Below are 15,804 nucleotides of genomic sequence, written 5' to 3' on the forward strand. Positions count from 1 at the left end.
TTCTGGGAGAAAATGTCTTGTTTTGGAGAGCCAAAGTCCCATTTTGGGGGCAGAAGCTGGTATTTCTGTGACACTGCCATCTTGATGGGGGTAAGTGTGATCTTGAGGAGTGTAAAGCAGCATTTTGGTTAGAAAATGGGAGCTCTTCCTAAGAGCAGTGCTATTTCTGGGAGAAAAGGAGCTCTACTGGGCATAAAAATGGTGTATCTGTGATAAAATGCCACATTTCTGAAAGAAACTGTCCTCTTGCGGAGTGTAATGCTGTATGTTCCGGAGGAAATGGGAAATATTCAGCAGAGTCCTGGTATTTCTGGGAGAAGAGGTCTGATGTGGGGGGGGGAAGGTGATGTATCTGTGAGAAAGCTGGTGTTTCTGGGAGAAAATGCCAGGTATTGGTGAGGAAACAGATGCTAGAGAGGGAAAAGGCTGGTATTTTGGGGAAAAAAGGCCGTTTTTTAAAGAATAAGCTGGCATTTCTGGGAGAATATGTCCCATCTTTGGGAGAAAACGGGTGTATGTGGGAGAAAATGTCGTGTATTTGGGAGAAAGCTGGTGTATGTGGGAGAAAAGGCCATTGTGATGGGAGTCAGTGTGATCTTGAGGAGTGGAAAGCAGTATTCTTGAGATGAAACGTGAGGTATTTCTAAGAGTCCTGGTATTTCTGGGAGAAAATGTCTTGTTTTGGAGAGCCAAAGTCCCATTTTGGGGGCAGAAGCTGGTATTTCTGTGACACTGCCATCTTGATGGGGGTAAGTGTGATCTTGAGGAGTGTAAAGCAGCATTTTGGTTAGAAAATGGGAGCTCTTCCTAAGAGCAGTGCTATTTCTGGGAGAAAAGGAGCTCTACTGGGCATAAAAATGGTGTATCTGTGATAAAATGCCACATTTCTGAAAGAAACTGTCCTCTTGCGGAGTGTAATGCTGTATGTTCCGGAGGAAATGGGAAATATTCAGCAGAGTCCTGGTATTTCTGGGAGAAGAGGTCTGATGTGGGGGGGGGAAGGTGATGTATCTGTGAGAAAGCTGGTGTTTCTGGGAGAAAATGCCAGGTATTGGTGAGGAAACAGATGCTAGAGAGGGAAAAGGCTGGTATTTTGGGGAAAAAAGGCCGTTTTTTAAAGAATAAGCTGGCATTTCTGGGAGAATATGTCCCATCTTTGGGAGAAAACGGGTGTATGTGGGAGAAAATGTCGTGTATTTGGGAGAAAGCTGGTGTATGTGGGAGAAAAGGCCATTGTGATGGGAGTCAGTGTGATCTTGAGGAGTGGAAAGCAGTATTCTTGAGATGAAACGTGAGGTATTTCTAAGAGTCCTGGTATTTCTGGGAGAAAATGTCTTGTTTTGGAGAGCCAAAGTCCCATTTTGGGGGCAGAAGCTGGTATTTCTGTGACACTGCCATCTTGATGGGGGTAAGTGTGATCTTGAGGAGTGTAAAGCAGCATTTTGGTTAGAAAATGGGAGCTCTTCCTAAGAGCAGTGCTATTTCTGGGAGAAAAGGAGCTCTACTGGGCATAAAAATGGTGTATCTGTGATAAAATGCCACATTTCTGAAAGAAACTGTCCTCTTGCGGAGTGTAATGCTGTATGTTCCGGAGGAAATGGGAAATATTCAGCAGAGTCCTGGTATTTCTGGGAGAAGAGGTCTGATGTGGGGGGGGGAAGGTGATGTATCTGTGAGAAAGCTGGTGTTTCTGGGAGAAAATGCCAGGTATTGGTGAGGAAACAGATGCTAGAGAGGGAAAAGGCTGGTATTTTGGGGAAAAAAGGCCGTTTTTTAAAGAATAAGCTGGCATTTCTGGGAGAATATGTCCCATCTTTGGGAGAAAACGGGTGTATGTGGGAGAAAATGTCGTGTATTTGGGAGAAAGCTGGTGTATGTGGGAGAAAAGGCCATTGTGATGGGAGTCAGTGTGATCTTGAGGAGTGGAAAGCAGTATTCTTGAGATGAAACGTGAGGTATTTCTAAGAGTCCTGGTATTTCTGGGAGAAAATGTCTTGTTTTGGAGAGCCAAAGTCCCATTTTGGGGGCAGAAGCTGGTATTTCTGTGACACTGCCATCTTGATGGGGGTAAGTGTGATCTTGAGGAGTGTAAAGCAGCATTTTGGTTAGAAAATGGGAGCTCTTCCTAAGAGCAGTGCTATTTCTGGGAGAAAAGGAGCTCTACTGGGCATAAAAATGGTGTATCTGTGATAAAATGCCACATTTCTGAAAGAAACTGTCCTCTTGCGGAGTGTAATGCTGTATGTTCCGGAGGAAATGGGAAATATTCAGCAGAGTCCTGGTATTTCTGGGAGAAGAGGTCTGATGTGGGGGGGGGAAGGTGATGTATCTGTGAGAAAGCTGGTGTTTCTGGGAGAAAATGCCAGGTATTGGTGAGGAAACAGATGCTAGAGAGGGAAAAGGCTGGTATTTTGGGGAAAAAAAGGCCGTTTTTTAAAGAATAAGCTGGCATTTCTGGGAGAATATGTCCCATCTTTGGGAGAAAACGGGTGTATGTGGGAGAAAATGTCGTGTATTTGGGAGAAAGCTGGTGTATGTGGGAGAAAAGGCCATTGTGATGGGAGTCAGTGTGATCTTGAGGAGTGGAAAGCAGTATTCTTGAGATGAAACGTGAGGTATTTCTAAGAGTCCTGGTATTTCTGGGAGAAAATGTCTTGTTTTGGAGAGCCAAAGTCCCATTTTGGGGGCAGAAGCTGGTATTTCTGTGACACTGCCATCTTGATGGGGGTAAGTGTGATCTTGAGGAGTGTAAAGCAGCATTTTGGTTAGAAAATGGGAGCTCTTCCTAAGAGCAGTGCTATTTCTGGGAGAAAAGGAGCTCTACTGGGCATAAAAATGGTGTATCTGTGATAAAATGCCACATTTCTGAAAGAAACTGTCCTCTTGCGGAGTGTAATGCTGTATGTTCCGGAGGAAATGGGAAATATTCAGCAGAGTCCTGGTATTTCTGGGAGAAGAGGTCTGATGTGGGGGGGGGAAGGTGATGTATCTGTGAGAAAGCTGGTGTTTCTGGGAGAAAATGCCAGGTATTGGTGAGGAAACAGATGCTAGAGAGGGAAAAGGCTGGTATTTTGGGGAAAAAAGGCCGTTTTTTAAAGAATAAGCTGGCATTTCTGGGAGAATATGTCCCATCTTTGGGAGAAAACGGGTGTATGTGGGAGAAAATGTCGTGTATTTGGGAGAAAGCTGGTGTATGTGGGAGAAAAGGCCATTGTGATGGGAGTCAGTGTGATCTTGAGGAGTGGAAAGCAGTATTCTTGAGATGAAACGTGAGGTATTTCTAAGAGTCCTGGTATTTCTGGGAGAAAATGTCTTGTTTTGGAGAGCCAAAGTCCCATTTTGGGGGCAGAAGCTGGTATTTCTGTGACACTGCCATCTTGATGGGGGTAAGTGTGATCTTGAGGAGTGTAAAGCAGCATTTTGGTTAGAAAATGGGAGCTCTTCCTAAGAGCAGTGCTATTTCTGGGAGAAAAGGAGCTCTACTGGGCATAAAAATGGTGTATCTGTGATAAAATGCCACATTTCTGAAAGAAACTGTCCTCTTGCGGAGTGTAATGCTGTATGTTCCGGAGGAAATGGGAAATATTCAGCAGAGTCCTGGTATTTCTGGGAGAAGAGGTCTGATGTGGGGGGGGGAAGGTGATGTATCTGTGAGAAAGCTGGTGTTTCTGGGAGAAAATGCCAGGTATTGGTGAGGAAACAGATGCTAGAGAGGGAAAAGGCTGGTATTTTGGGGAAAAAAAGGGCGTTTTTTAAAGAATAAGCTGGCATTTCTGGGAGAATATGTCCCATCTTTGGGAGAAAACGGGTGTATGTGGGAGAAAATGTCGTGTATTTGGGAGAAAGCTGGTGTATGTGGGAGAAAAGGCCATTGTGATGGGAGTCAGTGTGATCTTGAGGAGTGGAAAGCAGTATTCTTGAGATGAAACGTGAGGTATTTCTAAGAGTCCTGGTATTTCTGGGAGAAAATGTCTTGTTTTGGAGAGCCAAAGTCCCATTTTGGGGGCAGAAGCTGGTATTTCTGTGACACTGCCATCTTGATGGGGGTAAGTGTGATCTTGAGGAGTGTAAAGCAGCATTTTGGTTAGAAAATGGGAGCTCTTCCTAAGAGCAGTGCTATTTCTGGGAGAAAAGGAGCTCTACTGGGCATAAAAATGGTGTATCTGTGATAAAATGCCACATTTCTGAAAGAAACTGTCCTCTTGCGGAGTGTAATGCTGTATGTTCCGGAGGAAATGGGAAATATTCAGCAGAGTCCTGGTATTTCTGGGAGAAGAGGTCTGATGTGGGGGGGGGAAGGTGATGTATCTGTGAGAAAGCTGGTGTTTCTGGGAGAAAATGCCAGGTATTGGTGAGGAAACAGATGCTAGAGAGGGAAAAGGCTGGTATTTTGGGGAAAAAAAGGGCGTTTTTTAAAGAATAAGCTGGCATTTCTGGGAGAATATGTCCCATCTTTGGGAGAAAACGGGTGTATGTGGGAGAAAATGTCGTGTATTTGGGAGAAAGCTGGTGTATGTGGGAGAAAAGGCCATTGTGATGGGAGTCAGTGTGATCTTGAGGAGTGGAAAGCAGTATTCTTGAGATGAAACGTGAGGTATTTCTAAGAGTCCTGGTATTTCTGGGAGAAAATGTCTTGTTTTGGAGAGCCAAAGTCCCATTTTGGGGGCAGAAGCTGGTATTTCTGTGACACTGCCATCTTGATGGGGGTAAGTGTGATCTTGAGGAGTGTAAAGCAGCATTTTGGTTAGAAAATGGGAGCTCTTCCTAAGAGCAGTGCTATTTCTGGGAGAAAAGGAGCTCTACTGGGCATAAAAATGGTGTATCTGTGATAAAATGCCACATTTCTGAAAGAAACTGTCCTCTTGCGGAGTGTAATGCTGTATGTTCCGGAGGAAATGGGAAATATTCAGCAGAGTCCTGGTATTTCTGGGAGAAGAGGTCTGATGTGGGGGGGGGAAGGTGATGTATCTGTGAGAAAGCTGGTGTTTCTGGGAGAAAATGCCAGGTATTGGTGAGGAAACAGATGCTAGAGAGGGAAAAGGCTGGTATTTTGGGGAAAAAAAGGGCGTTTTTTAAAGAATAAGCTGGCATTTCTGGGAGAATATGTCCCATCTTTGGGAGAAAACGGGTGTATGTGGGAGAAAATGTCGTGTATTTGGGAGAAAGCTGGTGTATGTGGGAGAAAAGGCCATTGTGATGGGAGTCAGTGTGATCTTGAGGAGTGGAAAGCAGTATTCTTGAGATGAAACGTGAGGTATTTCTAAGAGTCCTGGTATTTCTGGGAGAAAATGTCTTGTTTTGGAGAGCCAAAGTCCCATTTTGGGGGCAGAAGCTGGTATTTCTGTGACACTGCCATCTTGATGGGGGTAAGTGTGATCTTGAGGAGTGTAAAGCAGCATTTTGGTTAGAAAATGGGAGCTCTTCCTAAGAGCAGTGCTATTTCTGGGAGAAAAGGAGCTCTACTGGGCATAAAAATGGTGTATCTGTGATAAAATGCCACATTTCTGAAAGAAACTGTCCTCTTGCGGAGTGTAATGCTGTATGTTCCGGAGGAAATGGGAAATATTCAGCAGAGTCCTGGTATTTCTGGGAGAAGAGGTCTGATGTGGGGGGGGGAAGGTGATGTATCTGTGAGAAAGCTGGTGTTTCTGGGAGAAAATGCCAGGTATTGGTGAGGAAACAGATGCTAGAGAGGGAAAAGGCTGGTATTTTGGGGAAAAAAGGCCGTTTTTTAAAGAATAAGCTGGCATTTCTGGGAGAATATGTCCCATCTTTGGGAGAAAACGGGTGTATGTGGGAGAAAATGTCGTGTATTTGGGAGAAAGCTGGTGTATGTGGGAGAAAAGGCCATTGTGATGGGAGTCAGTGTGATCTTGAGGAGTGGAAAGCAGTATTCTTGAGATGAAACGTGAGGTATTTCTAAGAGTCCTGGTATTTCTGGGAGAAAATGTCTTGTTTTGGAGAGCCAAAGTCCCATTTTGGGGGCAGAAGCTGGTATTTCTGTGACACTGCCATCTTGATGGGGGTAAGTGTGATCTTGAGGAGTGTAAAGCAGCATTTTGGTTAGAAAATGGGAGCTCTTCCTAAGAGCAGTGCTATTTCTGGGAGAAAAGGAGCTCTACTGGGCATAAAAATGGTGTATCTGTGATAAAATGCCACATTTCTGAAAGAAACTGTCCTCTTGCGGAGTGTAATGCTGTATGTTCCGGAGGAAATGGGAAATATTCAGCAGAGTCCTGGTATTTCTGGGAGAAGAGGTCTGATGTGGGGGGGGGAAGGTGATGTATCTGTGAGAAAGCTGGTGTTTCTGGGAGAAAATGCCAGGTATTGGTGAGGAAACAGATGCTAGAGAGGGAAAAGGCTGGTATTTTGGGGAAAAAAAGGGCGTTTTTTAAAGAATAAGCTGGCATTTCTGGGAGAATATGTCCCATCTTTGGGAGAAAACGGGTGTATGTGGGAGAAAATGTCGTGTATTTGGGAGAAAGCTGGTGTATGTGGGAGAAAAGGCCATTGTGATGGGAGTCAGTGTGATCTTGAGGAGTGGAAAGCAGTATTCTTGAGATGAAACGTGAGGTATTTCTAAGAGTCCTGGTATTTCTGGGAGAAAATGTCTTGTTTTGGAGAGCCAAAGTCCCATTTTGGGGGCAGAAGCTGGTATTTCTGTGACACTGCCATCTTGATGGGGGTAAGTGTGATCTTGAGGAGTGTAAAGCAGCATTTTGGTTAGAAAATGGGAGCTCTTCCTAAGAGCAGTGCTATTTCTGGGAGAAAAGGAGCTCTACTGGGCATAAAAATGGTGTATCTGTGATAAAATGCCACATTTCTGAAAGAAACTGTCCTCTTGCGGAGTGTAATGCTGTATGTTCCGGAGGAAATGGGAAATATTCAGCAGAGTCCTGGTATTTCTGGGAGAAGAGGTCTGATGTGGGGGGGGGAAGGTGATGTATCTGTGAGAAAGCTGGTGTTTCTGGGAGAAAATGCCAGGTATTGGTGAGGAAACAGATGCTAGAGAGGGAAAAGGCTGGTATTTTGGGGAAAAAAGGCCGTTTTTTAAAGAATAAGCTGGCATTTCTGGGAGAATATGTCCCATCTTTGGGAGAAAACGGGTGTATGTGGGAGAAAATGTCGTGTATTTGGGAGAAAGCTGGTGTATGTGGGAGAAAAGGCCATTGTGATGGGAGTCAGTGTGATCTTGAGGAGTGGAAAGCAGTATTCTTGAGATGAAACGTGAGGTATTTCTAAGAGTCCTGGTATTTCTGGGAGAAAATGTCTTGTTTTGGAGAGCCAAAGTCCCATTTTGGGGGCAGAAGCTGGTATTTCTGTGACACTGCCATCTTGATGGGGGTAAGTGTGATCTTGAGGAGTGTAAAGCAGCATTTTGGTTAGAAAATGGGAGCTCTTCCTAAGAGCAGTGCTATTTCTGGGAGAAAAGGAGCTCTACTGGGCATAAAAATGGTGTATCTGTGATAAAATGCCACATTTCTGAAAGAAACTGTCCTCTTGCGGAGTGTAATGCTGTATGTTCCGGAGGAAATGGGAAATATTCAGCAGAGTCCTGGTATTTCTGGGAGAAGAGGTCTGATGTGGGGGGGGGAAGGTGATGTATCTGTGAGAAAGCTGGTGTTTCTGGGAGAAAATGCCAGGTATTGGTGAGGAAACAGATGCTAGAGAGGGAAAAGGCTGGTATTTTGGGGAAAAAAAGGGCGTTTTTTAAAGAATAAGCTGGCATTTCTGGGAGAATATGTCCCATCTTTGGGAGAAAACGGGTGTATGTGGGAGAAAATGTCGTGTATTTGGGAGAAAGCTGGTGTATGTGGGAGAAAAGGCCATTGTGATGGGAGTCAGTGTGATCTTGAGGAGTGGAAAGCAGTATTCTTGAGATGAAACGTGAGGTATTTCTAAGAGTCCTGGTATTTCTGGGAGAAAATGTCTTGTTTTGGAGAGCCAAAGTCCCATTTTGGGGGCAGAAGCTGGTATTTCTGTGACACTGCCATCTTGATGGGGGTAAGTGTGATCTTGAGGAGTGTAAAGCAGCATTTTGGTTAGAAAATGGGAGCTCTTCCTAAGAGCAGTGCTATTTCTGGGAGAAAAGGAGCTCTACTGGGCATAAAAATGGTGTATCTGTGATAAAATGCCACATTTCTGAAAGAAACTGTCCTCTTGCGGAGTGTAATGCTGTATGTTCCGGAGGAAATGGGAAATATTCAGCAGAGTCCTGGTATTTCTGGGAGAAGAGGTCTGATGTGGGGGGGGGAAGGTGATGTATCTGTGAGAAAGCTGGTGTTTCTGGGAGAAAATGCCAGGTATTGGTGAGGAAACAGATGCTAGAGAGGGAAAAGGCTGGTATTTTGGGGAAAAAAAGGGCGTTTTTTAAAGAATAAGCTGGCATTTCTGGGAGAATATGTCCCATCTTTGGGAGAAAACGGGTGTATGTGGGAGAAAATGTCGTGTATTTGGGAGAAAGCTGGTGTATGTGGGAGAAAAGGCCATTGTGATGGGAGTCAGTGTGATCTTGAGGAGTGGAAAGCAGTATTCTTGAGATGAAACGTGAGGTATTTCTAAGAGTCCTGGTATTTCTGGGAGAAAATGTCTTGTTTTGGAGAGCCAAAGTCCCATTTTGGGGGCAGAAGCTGGTATTTCTGTGACACTGCCATCTTGATGGGGGTAAGTGTGATCTTGAGGAGTGTAAAGCAGCATTTTGGTTAGAAAATGGGAGCTCTTCCTAAGAGCAGTGCTATTTCTGGGAGAAAAGGAGCTCTACTGGGCATAAAAATGGTGTATCTGTGATAAAATGCCACATTTCTGAAAGAAACTGTCCTCTTGCGGAGTGTAATGCTGTATGTTCCGGAGGAAATGGGAAATATTCAGCAGAGTCCTGGTATTTCTGGGAGAAGAGGTCTGATGTGGGGGGGGGAAGGTGATGTATCTGTGAGAAAGCTGGTGTTTCTGGGAGAAAATGCCAGGTATTGGTGAGGAAACAGATGCTAGAGAGGGAAAAGGCTGGTATTTTGGGGAAAAAAAGGGCGTTTTTTAAAGAATAAGCTGGCATTTCTGGGAGAATATGTCCCATCTTTGGGAGAAAACGGGTGTATGTGGGAGAAAATGTCGTGTATTTGGGAGAAAGCTGGTGTATGTGGGAGAAAAGGCCATTGTGATGGGAGTCAGTGTGATCTTGAGGAGTGGAAAGCAGTATTCTTGAGATGAAACGTGAGGTATTTCTAAGAGTCCTGGTATTTCTGGGAGAAAATGTCTTGTTTTGGAGAGCCAAAGTCCCATTTTGGGGGCAGAAGCTGGTATTTCTGTGACACTGCCATCTTGATGGGGGTAAGTGTGATCTTGAGGAGTGTAAAGCAGCATTTTGGTTAGAAAATGGGAGCTCTTCCTAAGAGCAGTGCTATTTCTGGGAGAAAAGGAGCTCTACTGGGCATAAAAATGGTGTATCTGTGATAAAATGCCACATTTCTGAAAGAAACTGTCCTCTTGCGGAGTGTAATGCTGTATGTTCCGGAGGAAATGGGAAATATTCAGCAGAGTCCTGGTATTTCTGGGAGAAGAGGTCTGATGTGGGGGGGGGAAGGTGATGTATCTGTGAGAAAGCTGGTGTTTCTGGGAGAAAATGCCAGGTATTGGTGAGGAAACAGATGCTAGAGAGGGAAAAGGCTGGTATTTTGGGGAAAAAAAGGCCGTTTTTTAAAGAATAAGCTGGCATTTCTGGGAGAATATGTCCCATCTTTGGGAGAAAACGGGTGTATGTGGGAGAAAATGTCGTGTATTTGGGAGAAAGCTGGTGTATGTGGGAGAAAAGGCCATTGTGATGGGAGTCAGTGTGATCTTGAGGAGTGGAAAGCAGTATTCTTGAGATGAAACGTGAGGTATTTCTAAGAGTCCTGGTATTTCTGGGAGAAAATGTCTTGTTTTGGAGAGCCAAAGTCCCATTTTGGGGGCAGAAGCTGGTATTTCTGTGACACTGCCATCTTGATGGGGGTAAGTGTGATCTTGAGGAGTGTAAAGCAGCATTTTGGTTAGAAAATGGGAGCTCTTCCTAAGAGCAGTGCTATTTCTGGGAGAAAAGGAGCTCTACTGGGCATAAAAATGGTGTATCTGTGATAAAATGCCACATTTCTGAAAGAAACTGTCCTCTTGCGGAGTGTAATGCTGTATGTTCCGGAGGAAATGGGAAATATTCAGCAGAGTCCTGGTATTTCTGGGAGAAGAGGTCTGATGTGGGGGGGGGAAGGTGATGTATCTGTGAGAAAGCTGGTGTTTCTGGGAGAAAATGCCAGGTATTGGTGAGGAAACAGATGCTAGAGAGGGAAAAGGCTGGTATTTTGGGGAAAAAAGGCCGTTTTTTAAAGAATAAGCTGGCATTTCTGGGAGAATATGTCCCATCTTTGGGAGAAAACGGGTGTATGTGGGAGAAAATGTCGTGTATTTGGGAGAAAGCTGGTGTATGTGGGAGAAAAGGCCATTGTGATGGGAGTCAGTGTGATCTTGAGGAGTGGAAAGCAGTATTCTTGAGATGAAACGTGAGGTATTTCTAAGAGTCCTGGTATTTCTGGGAGAAAATGTCTTGTTTTGGAGAGCCAAAGTCCCATTTTGGGGGCAGAAGCTGGTATTTCTGTGACACTGCCATCTTGATGGGGGTAAGTGTGATCTTGAGGAGTGTAAAGCAGCATTTTGGTTAGAAAATGGGAGCTCTTCCTAAGAGCAGTGCTATTTCTGGGAGAAAAGGAGCTCTACTGGGCATAAAAATGGTGTATCTGTGATAAAATGCCACATTTCTGAAAGAAACTGTCCTCTTGCGGAGTGTAATGCTGTATGTTCCGGAGGAAATGGGAAATATTCAGCAGAGTCCTGGTATTTCTGGGAGAAGAGGTCTGATGTGGGGGGGGGAAGGTGATGTATCTGTGAGAAAGCTGGTGTTTCTGGGAGAAAATGCCAGGTATTGGTGAGGAAACAGATGCTAGAGAGGGAAAAGGCTGGTATTTTGGGGAAAAAAGGCCGTTTGTTAAAGAATAAGCTGGCATTTCTGGGAGAATATGTCCCATCTTTGGGAGAAAACGGGTGTATGTGGGAGAAAATGTCGTGTATTTGGGAGAAAGCTGGTGTATGTGGGAGAAAAGGCCATTGTGATGGGAGTCAGTGTGATCTTGAGGAGTGGAAAGCAGTATTCTTGAGATGAAACGTGAGGTATTTCTAAGAGTCCTGGTATTTCTGGGAGAAAATGTCTTGTTTTGGAGAGCCAAAGTCCCATTTTGGGGGCAGAAGCTGGTATTTCTGTGACACTGCCATCTTGATGGGGGTAAGTGTGATCTTGAGGAGTGTAAAGCAGCATTTTGGTTAGAAAATGGGAGCTCTTCCTAAGAGCAGTGCTATTTCTGGGAGAAAAGGAGCTCTACTGGGCATAAAAATGGTGTATCTGTGATAAAATGCCACATTTCTGAAAGAAACTGTCCTCTTGCGGAGTGTAATGCTGTATGTTCCGGAGGAAATGGGAAATATTCAGCAGAGTCCTGGTATTTCTGGGAGAAGAGGTCTGATGTGGGGGGGGGAAGGTGATGTATCTGTGAGAAAGCTGGTGTTTCTGGGAGAAAATGCCAGGTATTGGTGAGGAAACAGATGCTAGAGAGGGAAAAGGCTGGTATTTTGGGGAAAAAAGGCCGTTTTTTAAAGAATAAGCTGGCATTTCTGGGAGAATATGTCCCATCTTTGGGAGAAAACGGGTGTATGTGGGAGAAAATGTCGTGTATTTGGGAGAAAGCTGGTGTATGTGGGAGAAAAGGCCATTGTGATGGGAGTCAGTGTGATCTTGAGGAGTGGAAAGCAGTATTCTTGAGATGAAACGTGAGGTATTTCTAAGAGTCCTGGTATTTCTGGGAGAAAATGTCTTGTTTTGGAGAGCCAAAGTCCCATTTTGGGGGCAGAAGCTGGTATTTCTGTGACACTGCCATCTTGATGGGGGTAAGTGTGATCTTGAGGAGTGTAAAGCAGCATTTTGGTTAGAAAATGGGAGCTCTTCCTAAGAGCAGTGCTATTTCTGGGAGAAAAGGAGCTCTACTGGGCATAAAAATGGTGTATCTGTGATAAAATGCCACATTTCTGAAAGAAACTGTCCTCTTGCGGAGTGTAATGCTGTATGTTCCGGAGGAAATGGGAAATATTCAGCAGAGTCCTGGTATTTCTGGGAGAAGAGGTCTGATGTGGGGGGGGGAAGGTGATGTATCTGTGAGAAAGCTGGTGTTTCTGGGAGAAAATGCCAGGTATTGGTGAGGAAACAGATGCTAGAGAGGGAAAAGGCCATCCCTTTGGGAGAGAAGTGGTATTTCTGGGAGAAAATGCCCCAAATCGGGGAGTAAGTGTCATCCTGAGGCGTGTCATGGAGTAGATTTGGGAGGAAATGGAGGTGTTTCACAGAGTAGCGGCACTTCTGGGAGAAAATGTCCTCAGTGGGAAAGACAATGTCCTCTTGAGGGAAGAAAACAGGTCTTTCTTACAGCAAATGTCATCCAATTGGGAGAAAATCTCCTCTCTTGGGGAGAAAAGTGGTCTTTCTGAGAGAAGGTGTCCTCTTCTTGGCTGCAAGTGTCCCAGTTGGCATTGTCATGGAGGCTTTTTGGGGAGAAAGCGTGTGGCAGTTGTAAGAGAAGGGGTATTTCTGGGAGCAAATCTCCTCTTTTTGGAAGAGAAGGTGAAATTTCCAAGGGAAAAGTGGCATTTCTGGGAGGAAATGACATAGCTGGGGGAGAAAAGTGGGAACCGGTGGGAAAGAAGATCTTGTACTGGAGAGCAACGGTGGTCTTTTTGGTGTGCCAAGTGGTCTCTTGGGGAGACAACGTGGTAAATAGGGGAGACAATGTCCTCTGGAGGAGTGTCAAGTAGTATTTGGGAGAGCAAACGTCAGGTATTTCTCGGAAACCGGCTGTTTCTGGGAGATAGTAGCAGACTTGGTTGGAAAATGACAGGTGTTTGTGAGAAAGCTGGTATTTTGGGAAAAAAAGGCCGTTTTTTAAAGAATAAGCTGGCATTTCTGGGAGAATATGTCCCATCTTTGGGAGAAAACGGGTGTATGTGGGAGAAAATGTCGTGTATTTGGGAGAAAGCTGGTGTATGTGGGAGAAAAGGCCATTGTGATGGGAGTCAGTGTGATCTTGAGGAGTGGAAAGCAGTATTCTTGAGATGAAACGTGAGGTATTTCTAAGAGTCCTGGTATTTCTGGGAGAAAATGTCTTGTTTTGTTTTATTGTTTTTAATATTTATATATTTTTTATGTTGCAATTTCAAGGAAACACTTCGATAGAAATTGCTTTTAATTCTTTTGGCATACATAGAAGATGTGAAAATGCACATCATATTTTCACATGAATGTAGTAACACAAAAAAAGTTCAAAGCAGTAACTGATACACTCAATTATAAAAGCTGCCCTTCCTGTGCAAGAAATGTAACTCAGCCCTTGGGCTAGATGCCATTCTGTGTCATTGATGTAAACCTGGCGGACGGTACAAATACTCTGAATTTAAAATGGCATGACTAAAAATGGAGTCTTTCCTCTAGCTTTTAAGTTTTAAGAAACATAAAATATGTACGTATGCTTGGCAACTTTTCCTTTCATTATATACAAAAGTGACTCTCTCTAAAATAACTGTCAAACTAAGAGGGACTGTCAGAAACCTATCACAGGAGGTAATCTATTTGCTCAGGTTGCTGAAGAGCAATGAAAAAGTAGATATTGAGTTTCAGTTTTCAGCACATACATTAAAGTCCCATGCCTGTAATTAGGTCTCCTACCTTCCAAATAGAATTTTAAAAAAGTTTGATACATGATTATTTTAAATTATTTTTCTATAATTGGTTAGTGGTATTGTGGAACACATATTTAAGGATTAATGATGAGAAAGATTAGAAATCCAAAAAGTGTAAAATTCCATGCAAACTCAATTAAGTTTCAAGGACATTTCCATCAGAAAGAATGGAAATGAAGAAAGAACGGAGCCCCCAGGCTGGTTGTTGAGTGAGAATTATTGCTTACCCAGCATCCGTTTGCTTCATCAAATGTCCCCCATCTGCTCACAGAAACCTCTCTAAGATGCTTTTCTGAAGAATATTTGGCAGCATGTTTCCCAGGGCTGATGCCTAGAGGAGAGGGTTACATGGAGACTTGCCGTCTATCTTGATGGCAAACCCCTCCTAAGTAGGAATCCAGAGCTGGTGACTCACTTTGTAGTCTTGTATAGGTCTGGGGCAAGACAACATTATGGCAGTGGGGAGATATTCATGGTCAGGCTGGACAGGCCTCTGAGGTCTCTGACCTCTGTGGGTGTCCCTGTTCATTACTGGGGAACTGGACTCAATGGTCTGTAAGAGTCCCTTCCAACTCAAAAAAAAATTCTATGATTCTATGATTCTATGAATATTCCTGGTTTTATTACAAGTACAAATACTGATAAAGCCTACATTCAAATTGTTTATTCCTTGCTTTTGGAGAAGCTAAAACACTAGCACTAAGAGTTTTAATCAACGTAGATAATAGCTTGTCAGTTGTTATGCACAGTGGTACGTGCACCCAGTTTGAAATTTCAGTGCCATTAATGTTTTTAATTTTTTAAGTGATATGACACAGTACATGCAATCAACAATAACGAACATACCATGGTTCAGGACCCCTGATCTCTCAGCTAGTAATTTAAAATATTTTCATGTGTAGAGACAAGACAAGTATTATGTCCTAAATGGAGTCTAGGTCCCCAGCACTATTTCTCTCTCTATTTGATCCCTAAAAACAACTGTTTTCTTGCCAAAGATTTTGCATCGTTAAATCTCCTTTCTGAAACAATGAATATTGTGTAGTTGCAGGCCACTTTTTCAAACCTGTGGACATTCCCTTTGCTTCTACTTCTTTAAGCAACCTGCAGTTGCAATACACTTTTGCAGTACAGTCTTGAACCTCTTTATTCCTTGTTTTTCAGTCACCATGGGCTGTGTCTGTGCTGTCTTTGTAACCAGGACCAGGGAATGACCTCTTTTCTCCCAGTCAGTTTTCTCAACACATCTACTGGTGTGGATGAAGCAAGCAAAGGCAACAAGAAAAGCAAATACAATTATACTAGCAAGCAGGAGTATCATTTATTATAGATGATAATCACATGTTGGTTTGTCACTAGGTGTGTTTAATCAACAACTTTCTTTTTGAAATAAGAGTGAAGATAAAAGAAAAGTTCAAATAGGATTCCTACATGTCTCGTTTTCATTAAAGATTAGATCTGCTACAACACGATGAACTGAGGATAATATAATGTAACGTCCAAACACTTTTTTTCAAGTAATGTTAACACTGAATGAAAGGTATACAGGCTTCAATGAAATTAGGCAGTTGAGGCCTAGTTGAATGCTATTTGTTGTTGAATGGTATTTGTGACAGTGTTGAAAGAAATGGCTGATGTTATTGTAAAGTTACTGTCTGTCATCTATGAAAAACGGTGTTCTGCACAGGTCTGTGAGTGTTAGAAATGGGCTTTCTTGAAGAGCTGTCTTTATGGAAAAGGAGGCATTGCTTGCAAACTGGTAAATTGGGAAAAAAAAAAAAAAAAAGTAACATTTCTGATTTCCAATTTAGTTATTAGAAAATCCCCATCATCTCTCTTTATATTATATGAATACTCCATGGTGTCCTTGGGATGACAAGATGCCTGTACTGCTATTTAGATATGCACAAATACAACAAATCCATGGGCAGATCTTTCCCCTACTGCATTTTTTTAATGTATTTCTTTATTGCTAAACTAAAAGGAAAATAATAGTAGAAAAAA

Source organism: Phasianus colchicus, unplaced genomic scaffold, assembly GCF_987193195.1.
Source record: "Phasianus colchicus unplaced genomic scaffold, bPhaCol1.hap1.1 HAP1_SCAFFOLD_50, whole genome shotgun sequence".
Taxonomy (NCBI): Eukaryota; Metazoa; Chordata; class Aves; order Galliformes; family Phasianidae; genus Phasianus; species Phasianus colchicus.